General features: G+C 33.9%; 1 pseudogene; it reads left to right on the top strand.

Moving 5' to 3' along the window:
- The first annotated feature begins 6038 nt into the window (after positions 1-6038).
- On the top strand, positions 6039-9856 carry LOC121392811 (annotated as a pseudogene).
- Positions 9857-12757: the final 2901 nt, after the last annotated feature.

The following is a 12757-nucleotide window of genomic DNA, read 5'->3' as shown; positions in this document are numbered from 1 at the left end:
AATTTTCGACTATCTTTCATCACTTTTGCTGATAATGGAATTGTTTCACCTCAACCTAACATCTGACAGGTATTATTAATATCAATAATAATGATTTACAATTACTTGGTGTTGTACTTTAAAATATTCATGAATAGTTAATATATTGAGTATATAATCATGTAAAATATGATAAACCCATATTGGTATTGCAAAGTTTTTATTAATTATTTTTTTAATCTTATTTAGGCAACAGATTGCTAAGGGCATTGTAAATCTTCAAAATCATTTTGTTGGAGGTTATACCTAACTTAGCCACTGGACTACAAAAGTATATATATCATATTATTATAAATGGTTTAATTAATATCACATGATATGTATGAGTAATGATGTACTTTTCAGGTTAATGAACAGATTAAATAGGTTGGGAGGAGATACTGCTAGTGTATCCTAATATTAACAGATGGATATATATCAGATGATGCTAAAGCCAAATAACAGGTATTAGAATATCTATTTAAATTATACAGTAAATTGATATAAATTTTGAGGTATTCTTTAGAGGAAAGTGTCCCAAAGATATGTTTTAAAGAATGAAACTGATGTTCTGGCTGTACATATACATATAGTACATGTTCTATCAGCCTTCTATTAGGAACACTTCCTATAACCCAATCAATGTCCTAGTACATATAAGAATGAAAGGCAATGGGCTAGCCCTTTCTCTAGATAAACATTAAATATACACATGTAACATTTTAACCACAATTAAGCATTTAATGTATTGTATCTATGATTAATGACAGGCTCAAATTGCTCGTCAGAAAGGGGCATCCATATTTGCTATTGAAGTAGGTAATGATGACAGACAAACAGGTATAGTAATAACACAAACAACAGCTAATAATTCTTTTGTTATTATAGTTAAGAGCACTTGTACAAAATGATAATGAATTATTTATTTGTAGTGATTTTCAATACCTTATATCAATTATTAATCAGGTATACAATGACTGTCATAATTAAGATGATAATTTTCATTATATCAGGTTATTAATGATACATGTATTGAGATATATCAGCTGATCTTGTTAATGTTTGTATTAATCAAGATGGTTTGACTACAACACTCCAGGACAAGGATTTACCCACACACCTAATCCAAACATGACAGCATGTCGATTTCTCTTTAATGAGACAGAATTTCAAAGTACACATTAGTTAATAAGATACCTAAATTCACTACATATTATGTACTAGTTACTAGCACTGTTGGGGATATATCTTATGATAAAATAACTTGTTCAGTCCCACAATTTAAAAAAAGCCATGTGAGTGTTTGACACTTCTACATTCTCTGTTATCTAAGTGTTTTTCTTTATTTATATAAAGACAAGTTCTACTACAGGTCACTCTCAATGTATCTCCTATATCTCTAGTAATGTCACAATGTATGTAAATGACTGTACAACTAAGGTAAGGTTGTCTAAATATCCGTTATTGATGTCTATACTTACTCCTTCATAACCAAACCATTATACTATAATCATTCCGATGTTTGTTTACTTTTATCAGCCTGTTAAAGCTGGATTAGCAGCACATGGATCTTACATTGGTCTATTGGGACTAATAATATGATAGTGCTGTTTTGACTCATCTGGTTTTTTTATTATATAAAGACTTCCTCTTCTACTCCTTATCTCTAGAGTTAGTAGACACATGTGCCCTAAATTATTATTTATGCCTCTTCTAATGTATATCTTTTTCTTTTATTTAGAAAACTTTGGTCAAGGACTCCTAAACTGTACCATCTGAACCTAAACTGAGAACCAGAACCTAAACCACCTAAACCTTTGAACCTCCTGAGAACCTAAACAGGTACCTAATATATAAAAAACCTGTGTATTGGAATTCAATTAATTTTGTAATTTTAATAACTCATATAGCCTGAAGAGAACCCAGGTCCAAAGAAATGGGCAACAGTAGATGCCTCATATTATGGTGGTAGAGGGCAGGTGGGCATTAGACCCTTTACCATATGTCACAAACCCCCTAATTATAACAGAAACAGTTTATACTTGAATTTTAGGTATACTGGGGTGACAGGGAGCTACCAAAGAAGCAATAAGCTAACTGCAACTAAGGTATATTATACATCACCATTGTGGTACAGATCTGTTTGAAATTATAGGATGCTAATATAATTGAAATGGGAGAAGAGTGGAGTCTTCTCATCTTCAAGACCTTCTAGACCTCCCAAGACTTTTAAGACCTTCTAGACCCTCCAAGAACGAAAAAACACGCGAAATCAATCAGCATGTATCAGTACATCATGGAGATATGTTAAGGTATGCTTTAAAATACATAACAATGACACTTGACATGTGAATATCACATGGACAGCATATAGAAACTCTATTTAATTACTCACCAGTACATTTGTGAAATCCTGCTTTTGTTTTATAGGAAACACAACTTCATCATTTTATCAAAATTATCACTTTTTTAGGCCAGTAGAGGAGCCTGATGTATGTTATATGACTTTCTTATGATCAATAACATTTTATTGTATGCTTGTTGTCAGAGACTATATCATATCGTTTACCTCCATTCCGCAACAAGGATACTGTTGCAAATCAATATGAAACTCCTTCCAGACAGATAAGATCCAAACTTGAAACAACAAGGACAACATTAATAACCCACCTGGTAAGATGTAAAATGATTTTTTAATATAACTATAATAAATTGTTTTAATTGATAGAAGAGTACACAACAAAATAGTAACCCTATCTAAAACTGACAAGTAAGTGATCAAATAATAATATTTAAAGATATTGTATATGATGTCATCTTTCCTACTTTAGTAGTAGTCGTCTTCCACCTAATACAGGTCTAATACCCATTCATCTAATAGAGAACTCCCCTCTCCCCTCCTTTACGTACTTCAAAAGCTAATACCCTCTTGTCTGGTAGGGAACCTTTCTCTTCATCCATCTCCTATAAGTGCTAATACCATCTCATATGATACAGAAAAACCTCCTTCTCATCTTAAAATTAATACTCCATCATCTGGTAGGAACCTCCTTCTTTCCCCCTTCTTTAAAATCAAAAACTCTCTCATCTGGGAAGAACCTTCTCCTCGTCCAACTACTTTAAGATCTAATACTCTTTCATCTGGAACAGAGCTCCCCCTTGTCCAACTACTTTAAGATCTAATACTCCGTTCATCTGAACAGAGCCTTCCCTCGTCCAACTCCTTTAAGATCTAATTACTCTTTCATCTGGAAGAAGTGCCTCGTCAACTCCTAGAAGAGCTGCTGCAACTAAGAAGTGATACTTTAAAAAGTAATGCTGCAATGTTTAGTTTTGTCCTACATATAATACTAATAACATAATAATATTATTAATAATACTTTAGTGAAGTGTGTAGCTGATTTTTTAAAGGATTTATTTTTGTTGTATAATACCTTTATCATATCATTGTAACAGATGATGATCACATATGGTTTTGTCATTTTTCTCAGCAATTTAAAAAAAAATTATTTCCATAGGTCATGACTATAAAGAGAGTATACATAATTTACTAGTCTTCAAGAATGTAAATAAAATCAATACTAATAAAACAATGTTTTATAATTTATATAGTGTGTTCTTATTCAGAATATATAACAGACAATGGAATAACAAGTTGAGCAAATATGTATGTTGTCATAATGATAACATCAGCCTTGGAATTTGCTTTCCATATTTATTAATAGACAACACACCAAATCAGAGATAAAACACCAGCACCAAATGCTCCAGACACTGAGGACAATAGAGATGTGTTTCTGCACTTGCATGACAGCACTCCAAACATAATGGTAATCAGGAAACAGTAAATAAAACCTGGGATAGCCATAGCACATTTGAGTTAGGAAGCAAATAAAAATAAACTGCTAAGGGAGATAATACTGATGCAAAGGAGAGACATCAGTTCTGGTGGTCCGAACTTGAAAAAAAAGAAATCCATCATCAGACAAAGTGAATATTAAAAACACATGAGCTATGCAAAAAGACAAAAGCCATAGATAAACAAGGGAGGGAATAAACAAGATATATGTCTCCAATCATGGAGAAGAGGAGTTCCCATAGGGTCATGTTCATTTTAGGATGTAAAATGGAGACTTTATATCAAATGGCAATATTCCTGTTACTGTGTACATAACACAAACAGCTGCTACTATTAGTGGCAAAATCTTGTGAACGCTTTGAGGTGTTCCGATTACTCCTCATCATAAAGAACATGTAAAAACAGCTGAGGATTCCGTAAACAAGTGCAGCTACTTGATGGAATAGCTCCATGTTGATCAGACTCTGTGAAGGGGGATGATAAGCATGAGATAAATGCAGAGTTATTTGATTCATAATACAATGCCATATCACAATACAAACCTAGACGAAACTAATAAGCACAATAGTAATAATATAATATCTAGTCTGTTTAGCAATAAAGGGTGTGACTCACACTACTGACGGTAATTTCATAGAATAGGAATCTAAGTATATCCACTTACTTCTTATGAATTAACAAGTTCAATAGAAGAGAGAGAGAGAGGTAAAGAGTCTAACTACCGGCTCGTCAAAAGTATATTGTTTTGTATTTGATAAATCCAAAACTAGGTGTGGTGAATATAATCAATGAATAATGAACTATTAATAATTATTAATTATTAAGTTTTGTTATTTAGTGAAAAAAGGAAACCAAAACTAATTACAAAGTTAACTTTAAAAACTAACACAAAACAAAATTAAGCAATAACTAAAAGTACTGATCCAGCTATCATTAGTTGTAGCCATGTAATACAGACTCATAATAATAACCTGAGGCATTAGGTAAGGGACGACGCCATAAATGTATTGCCTGAATATATCAGAGACATACAAAATGTGGCACCAGCTGCACCCAAATAAAGAAGAGGGAACGAGACTTTGAACGATATCAATATCATGACAGAGAGAAACAGACTGTCTAGGATAGTATAAACAGCAACAAAGAACGCTAGTAACTTTGATAAGTTTGGTAGAAGATACAGATAGATGATTCCTGATATAATAAAGATGGCAGCTAAATTACGATATCATTGATATTAAGATCAAAGAAGAGGGTCATACTACGCTAAACCATAAATGTATATCCTAGTGAAATAGCATAGCTGATCATTCCATAAACAGAGAGAGATGAGAACTCGGAGTAGACATTGCTAAGACAAGAGAATATGAGACCAACTCCTAGTGTGTAAACTCGAGGAAGAAAGCTCATATTTTTGATAGCTAGTACTTTGGCTGTCTTGAAGAAAACTGACAGTTCCACCAAATAACAAACCAATGGGTAATGCCTTAAAGATAACTCGGTTGGCTTCTCATACTCTTGCGCATATAGATGAGGTACATAAGACATACTGCTATGTACATTTAGTGCAAAGAAGAAAGGAGACATGATGATTTGAAATTGTGGTTGATGAATGCAAATAATTCTCGCCTGCATTTAAAAATAATTAATTGATAGATTATATAAAAATTGTTAATAAAAAGAAGATTAATACCTTTGACAGATGTCTTGAGACTTGGGATTTGACCCTTACGCGACGATTTTAAAATGGGGGGGCGCGTTTTAAGGCGTGGTTATGGGCGTGGCAACAGGTGATCACACCAACCATGTTGACTCGAGATCATTTGGTGAAATATCCTCCTCAATTTTCGTCTCTTTTTTTCTTATTTCTTGGGTTATTCATTCTAACATTTAAGTAATGGCGAGACATAGAAATGTGAGAAGACTAGACTTTAATGAAGGTTAGCATTATTAGGCGCTCAATGATCAATGTGACTATCTTTTATACCAGAGAGAGATTTGATGATGTCTATGGTCGCTCATACGACGAAGATGTCGCTATATCACCAGCTACTGCTTGTAAGTAGATAGTACGGATTTATTTGTAGATTTCTGTTTCCCTTTGTTCAGCTCAATTCTCTATCTACAGAGATACTCAATCAGGAATATATTTAAGAGTTACATGAAGTCTACATCACCTCATACAACTTTAGAGACTGCTAAACCAAAGAAACTAGCAGCTGGTGGAACTAGTGGGCTTGTAAGAGTTCAGGAGTCAATGCTCCTCCGTCTGTTGTGTCACATGGTAAGGCTCTTTTTAGTAAGTATGTTACTATTGTATCTATTGTGTGGATATGTGTTTATAGATACAGCTGGGTTTATAAGTACTGAAGTTAAAAAGACTACTTCTCAGCAAGTGCCACAACATAATAGTACAAAGTATCAAGATTACGTCAGCACAAGGTAAGTTAGTCGTTATAGAGTAGATCTTACTGATCTCTCTCTCTCTCTCACAACATGCACACACTCACACTTACACAACCATTTATTTTTTCTCATTCAATTTTGGCAAGGTAGATTCTCTATCTCATATACATTTACAAGTGATTATTTACACATGCCACAATGTAATGTCAAAAGTGGGTGTGGTTCCTTGAAACCAAGCACTCAGACACGTGGTACCAATATTATACTAACCCCTCGTAATGTAGATAGTATACATCTGGACCTTCATTGGCTAGATCTACTTAATGAATCTACTTACTATCCTATGGCTGGACTTGTGGATAAGAAAGAACATTCATCACTTCCTTGGTTGCTAGAGATGTTAACCATCTTGCTTTGGAAAGACTTGTTTGCAAAACATCTTCAGTAGGCCAACATACTACTGATGTTCCCTCTTTGTCAAGTGGACCAGCACTTGGAGAGTTAGTGGAGTCAATCACACAACTATGGTAGTTAATGCTTGTTTGTCAAGTGGACCAACACTAGGAGAGTTTAGTGCAGTCACATTGTGCAACGACTGTAGTAATGGCTGCTTTGTCAAGTGACAACAACACTAGGAGAGTTAGTGCAGTCACATTGTGCAACTACTGATAGTAATGCTGCCTTGTCAAGTGGACCAACACTAGGAGAGTTAGTGCAGTCACATTGTGCAACTACTGGTAGTAATGCGCCTTGTCAAGATGGACAACACTAGGAGAGTTAGTGCAGTCACATCGTGCAACTACTGATAGTAATGCTGCCTTGTCAAGTTGGAACCAACACTAGGAGAGTTAGTGCAGTCACATCGTACAACTACTGGGTAGTAATGCTGCCTTGTCAAGTGACCAACACTAGAGAGTTAGTGCAGTCAAATGTGCAACTACTGGTAGTAATGCTGGCTTTGTCAAGTGGACCAACACTAGAGAGTTAGTGCAGTCACATCACACAACTACTGTAGTAATCTGCTTTGTCAAGTGGACCAACACTAGGCAGAGTTAGTGCAGTCACATCGGTGTAACTACTGATAGTAATGCTGCTTTGTCAAGTGGACCAACACTAGGAGAGTTAGTGCAGTCACGTCACACAACTACTGGTAGTACTTCTGCTTTGTCAAGTGGACCAACACTAGGAGAGTTAGTGCAGTCACATGTCGTGCAACTACTGGTAGTAATGCTGCCTTGGTCAAGTGGGACCAACACTAGGAGAGTTAGTGCAGTCACATCGTGCAACTACTGATAGTAATGCTGCTTTGTCAAGTCAACCAACATTAGGAGAGATGGCATCTCAACTACATTTCCTTCTTTCAAACCAAACTCACAGTTCAATAGTTCCAAAGAACAGCTGCCATCATTAACTGAGCTGTTACATAACCTAAACATTTTGGAGTAAAAGAACCAACAATATCACACTAGTTCTTACAAATCAAACTTCTTAGATGACTTGATACAGCATCACATAATGACAAAGCAAACCAACAGCAGTGGCTAGTAATAATAGCTGTAGTCTGATCAGAGCTAAGGTACAACCTCCTCCAGGTTTTAATAACTTCAAAATATCTAATACTGTAACTGCTGAGCAATCCTTATTAGACAGATCTACTGGAATAGTTAGTCAACAGCCATCCTTAGCAGATCTTGTTGCTCAACAAAGTTCTCCAGTTTGTGAAGCAACCATCATTAGCTGATCTTGAAACTCTATCCAAGACTAATGCCATACCACACAACCTGAGTCTCAGTCTTTGGCAACTCTTTCTAGTTTAATGAGTAGATCACTTTCAATACAACCACAGCTAATTTGGTCAAAGATGTTGCCATACCCAACCAATGAAAACCAACATTCTTTTTCAGACTCTCATCACAAAGTGACCGTCAGTAATGATAAAAGATCTCTATCTATGATAAGTGTGGTTTTAATTCGTAATCTTGCGTTGATACTAAAGTTTTAAAAATAATTGAAAAGCGTAAAAGCAAAGTTTTTCGAAAGATAGCTAACTCTTATTTTTCTAGTCCTCGTTTTATTTTCTCTACCCATCACCTGATGATCATGTGACTCCAAACAACAGAAAGGATTTAAACAAACAATAATAATAAATATTTATTATATATATTATTATTAATATATATATATTTTAAAACATTACAAAAGAAAATAAATGTTCGTCTTTTTTATTCTAACATAATTATTACATGTTTCTTGTGTAGTTGAAAGTTCTCCAACAGTACTTGTTAGTCCTCCTCCTCAAATCCAAAAATGGGATTTAACTCCTCTTGATAATTGGAGGTATTAATAATAATATGTATTTGTTGTATATTGTCTCTAACTTTGTTAGCCGAGGGTCCAGTCCTGCTCGTTCTCCTTCACCCTCATCTGGTCGAGGTACGCCAACTTCTACAGTTACACCTTCTCGACAACCTCAGTTATTACGAAGTTCATCTAAGGGCAAAACAATTGGTAATCAAAATCTTTTATTAAACTGTTTGTTATCTTCAAACTTTAGATTGATGTTTTAACTGAATACAAGAAGATGAGAACAAATGGAAAAACCACAAATTAATTTAGTAGTATTGGTAAAGACAAAATTGATAAAAAGATTGACAGACAAAAGGATGAATAAACAGATGAATAGACGGACGGATGGATGGATGAATGGATGTAGATAGATATATTTACATCTTTATCTCTTAGGTCCTGTTGATGCTGGTAAAAGTACGTTGATGGGACATTATTATATCTATTGGGTTGTGTTTTCAAAGAAGGCAATGCACAAGTTAGTCATTACAAATAATGACATCATAGCACTCCCCTCAATTAAGGTATGAAGTAAGAGTCTCAAAATTTGGCAAAGCTTCATTTTTTATATGCTTGGGTTTTGGACGAGACAGGAGAAGAGAGAAAATCGTATATCAATATTAATACTATAATAATTCTCGTCATTAACAGGGGTATTACTATGGACATAGCCACAGCAACATTTGAAACGCATCGTCTCAAAATTAATCTTCTTGATGCGCCTGGTCATCGTGACTTTATTCCCAATATGATAACAGAGCTGCACAAGTAAGATTAATTTATTCGGCCATCTTTATCTCTTATTTTAGGCTGATGTTGCTGTACTCGTTGTGGACTCAGCTACAGGTGAATTTGAATCTGGGTTTGAGTCTGGTGGTCGACGAGGGAACATGCTATTTTTAGTACGTTCACTGGAGTAACACAGTTAGTAGTTGCTGTTAACAAAATGGACACAGTCAGTGATATAACACAAGTATATATTATAGTATTGTAATATTATTAGGTGAATGTCTAAAGACAGATTTAATGAGATTATGACAACATTAAAAACCTTTTTAAAACAGCAGGATTTAAGGCAAGCCTCATTACTAGTTATTATAATAATGACTATTGTATATATAGAAACAGATGTGACATATGTTCCTTGTAGTGGAATTACAGGAGACAATCTTCATGTTCCTCTCTCAGACTCTTGGTATAAGGGACCAACCCTAATAGAATGTATAGGTAATTAGTGTCCATTAACTTCAAGGTGTTCATAACATATCACTATAGATAACTTTAGACCTCCTAAAAGACCAATAGATAAACCTTTAGATGTTGTGTGGCAGATATCTTTAAAGGTATCTTCTCTCTCTCCTTTGTATACTGTTGTATTATTTAGTGTTCTTTAAGGTCAAGCTTCAGGGGTTATATTGCTGGAAGAATTGAGTCGGTTATGTACAATGTGGAGAAAGTGTATTAGTGTTGCCAGCTAATGAACTAGCATCTGTAAGAAGTAAGAGAGAGGAATAGGAGAGAGAGAGAGAGTACTTTTTGTTATTTGATAGACATAACTATTAACGATGAGTCATCTCAATGGTCAGTAGCTGGAGATCAAGTTGTATTGACATTGACTGTATTGATCACTCAAGTTAACGTGAGTATCTCCTCTGTATGACTCTATTGATCTCTTCATTAGATTGGGTAGTGTGTTATGTCCACCTATGATACCAGTTAGTATAACAAGTTTAATAAGAGCTAGAATTATTGTGCTCAATATAGAAGCACCAATTACTATTGGATATCCTGTAAGTAAAATTTAGAATTGTCTATGACCCTCTCTCTCTCTCTCTCTTTCCACACACACACACTTAAGGTATTATTTCATTATCAATCTGTAAGCGAACCAGCTGTCATTAAGAAATTAATAAGTCAGTTAAATAAGAGCTCGGGAGAAGTCATCAAGAAAAAACCAAGGTAGATTTATCAAGTCATTTCCCCAGTACCTCAGCTATGCTTTATTAGATGGTTTGACAAAAGAACTGTTCAGGTTATAGAAATAGAGTTATCAAGACCAGTTTGTGTTGAGTTATATCAGGACTGTAAAGAGTTAGGTCGTTTTATGTTAAGATATGGAGGAAATACAATAGCAGCTGGACTTATTATTAAAGTAAATGGAGTATTGATATAATATAATGACTATTAATTTATGGTAATTTTTCTTTTTTCTAGATCTTATGATTCATTCAACAATTTCTGTTATAGTTTCAGTTTTATTGCACTATTAGTATTCTAATTATTATAAAATATAGCCACACCTCTCTTTCTCTATGGCTAGACAACGGACTGTCACGAAAAATTTGGTCCTGGTGCAAAATTTGGACCTAAGTCCAAATTTTGAACGAAAAGGCTGCAAAATTAATTCCATCTTGGACCCGCGGGTGTCAGACTTAATAATTTGGTGAAGAGAAATGGAACTCGACACATACAATCATTTTTATCACTTCTTAGGTTGGGTCTACTTAAATGGAGAGCTTTAAACACCTGGGGAACTTTTCAAGTGTCAAAAGGCAATGTCACAGCAGAGAGAAGATTGGAATGAAGCAATAAACTACATAGAAAATTGAACTTATGCCTTAAATTGTCTTGCTAATAGGAAGAGAAGCATTAGGAAAAAGGCTGACAAAACTAGCAATGAGAGAAGGAGAAATGTGCTATGAGAAGAAGTTGGGGACAAGTTAGTTAATATTTTTTTCAGTTTCTTTTTTACTGTCTTACAATAAGTTATAAGTGTTTCTATTTTCAGTGGGTGTGGTATGTACGATCAAAGACTGAAAAATTATGAATTGTGCACTATTGTCATGCTGAACCAACATCGAAATATCTTAATGTGTCCTGTGTCGTTGATCAAGGAGGTGAGGTGGGTCAACGTCACATGATATTATTGATATCTCATGTGCAGTATCATCTGGTTAGTCTATCACTGATTTTAATATTACTTCAATGACTGTTAAAAACCAAGTGGAACAATCTTTAGAACAATATAAGTATGAAACCACACCCACTACTATACACAATCTATCAACAAACAAGAAATTATTAATTTAGTAGCATTACAAGGAACATTGGATTACAACTCAACCTGATTTACAAGTAAACATGTCTGTGTGTTCCATCCTTCTGTTGCTCTCACTCTCTCTCTCTCTCTCTGTTGCTCTTTGGAACCCCAGAGACTAAACTGTTATTCCTAAAGGCTTCATTTTCTCTTTGATCCCATATGGACACTTTCTGGTTCACAACAAGGCAAATATTTATGTATCCTTTTGCTAAGTAGATAAATTTAATAGGACCACTCTATTTAGTAGACAATGTTATGATATCCTTTATATGAGAGTTGTCCTCCATTAGTAAATTATAAAGTGTTGGTAGAAAAACAATGTCATTTGTTTTTTTAAAAGAATTGGTTTAAATAATATTGATTTATATTAAAGTTACATCAAGTGATAATGTAGACATGATGTAGGCTTTACTTTAAGGAACCTACATTCAGAAAACATTATGTTCAATTTGAATAATCTTAAAAGCTAACTGATTTAGAACTATTTTTTAAAACTTAAAAAAAATAAAATATGAAATGAATTTAACAAAATTTTAAAAGGAAATCGAATGAAGTTACTAATTATCTGGACATGGAATGATGGAACAGTCAAATTTAAAGGTGATCCAAGTCAGATGGTTGCTACTTTTAGCATGTTTGGTATATAAAGGACTGTCAAATTTTATACCAAATAAAACACTAAAAACATGAACACTATAATGAGGTATATAGACATACAAAATTTAATGTAATCCTATTTGGGAAAGCTACATTAATCAATTAATGATATAGTTTTTTGTAAAAAAGATATAATATGATTGAAATTAGAGAATTGTTTCTTGTAAAACTAAGGAGTAAATGATGCATATAATATTATGTTGTAATAACAATCAGTATAATTATAATAATACAACAGCAATGGTAATTGTAGTTGGTTATTAAAGAAGTGATATTAAAAATAAGGTATTATTAAAGATAAAAAGTAAGATGTATTACAGTTTGAAAAAGTTACAGTTTCAAAAAAAACTGAATTCTAAACTTATTCAAGA

Source organism: Gigantopelta aegis, unplaced genomic scaffold (assembly GCF_016097555.1).
Source record: "Gigantopelta aegis isolate Gae_Host unplaced genomic scaffold, Gae_host_genome ctg4589_pilon_pilon, whole genome shotgun sequence".
NCBI lineage: Eukaryota > Metazoa > Mollusca > Gastropoda > Neomphalida > Peltospiridae > Gigantopelta > Gigantopelta aegis.
The sequence above is the reverse complement of the archived record's forward strand: the minus strand, read 5'-3'. Positions and strand labels throughout refer to the sequence as shown.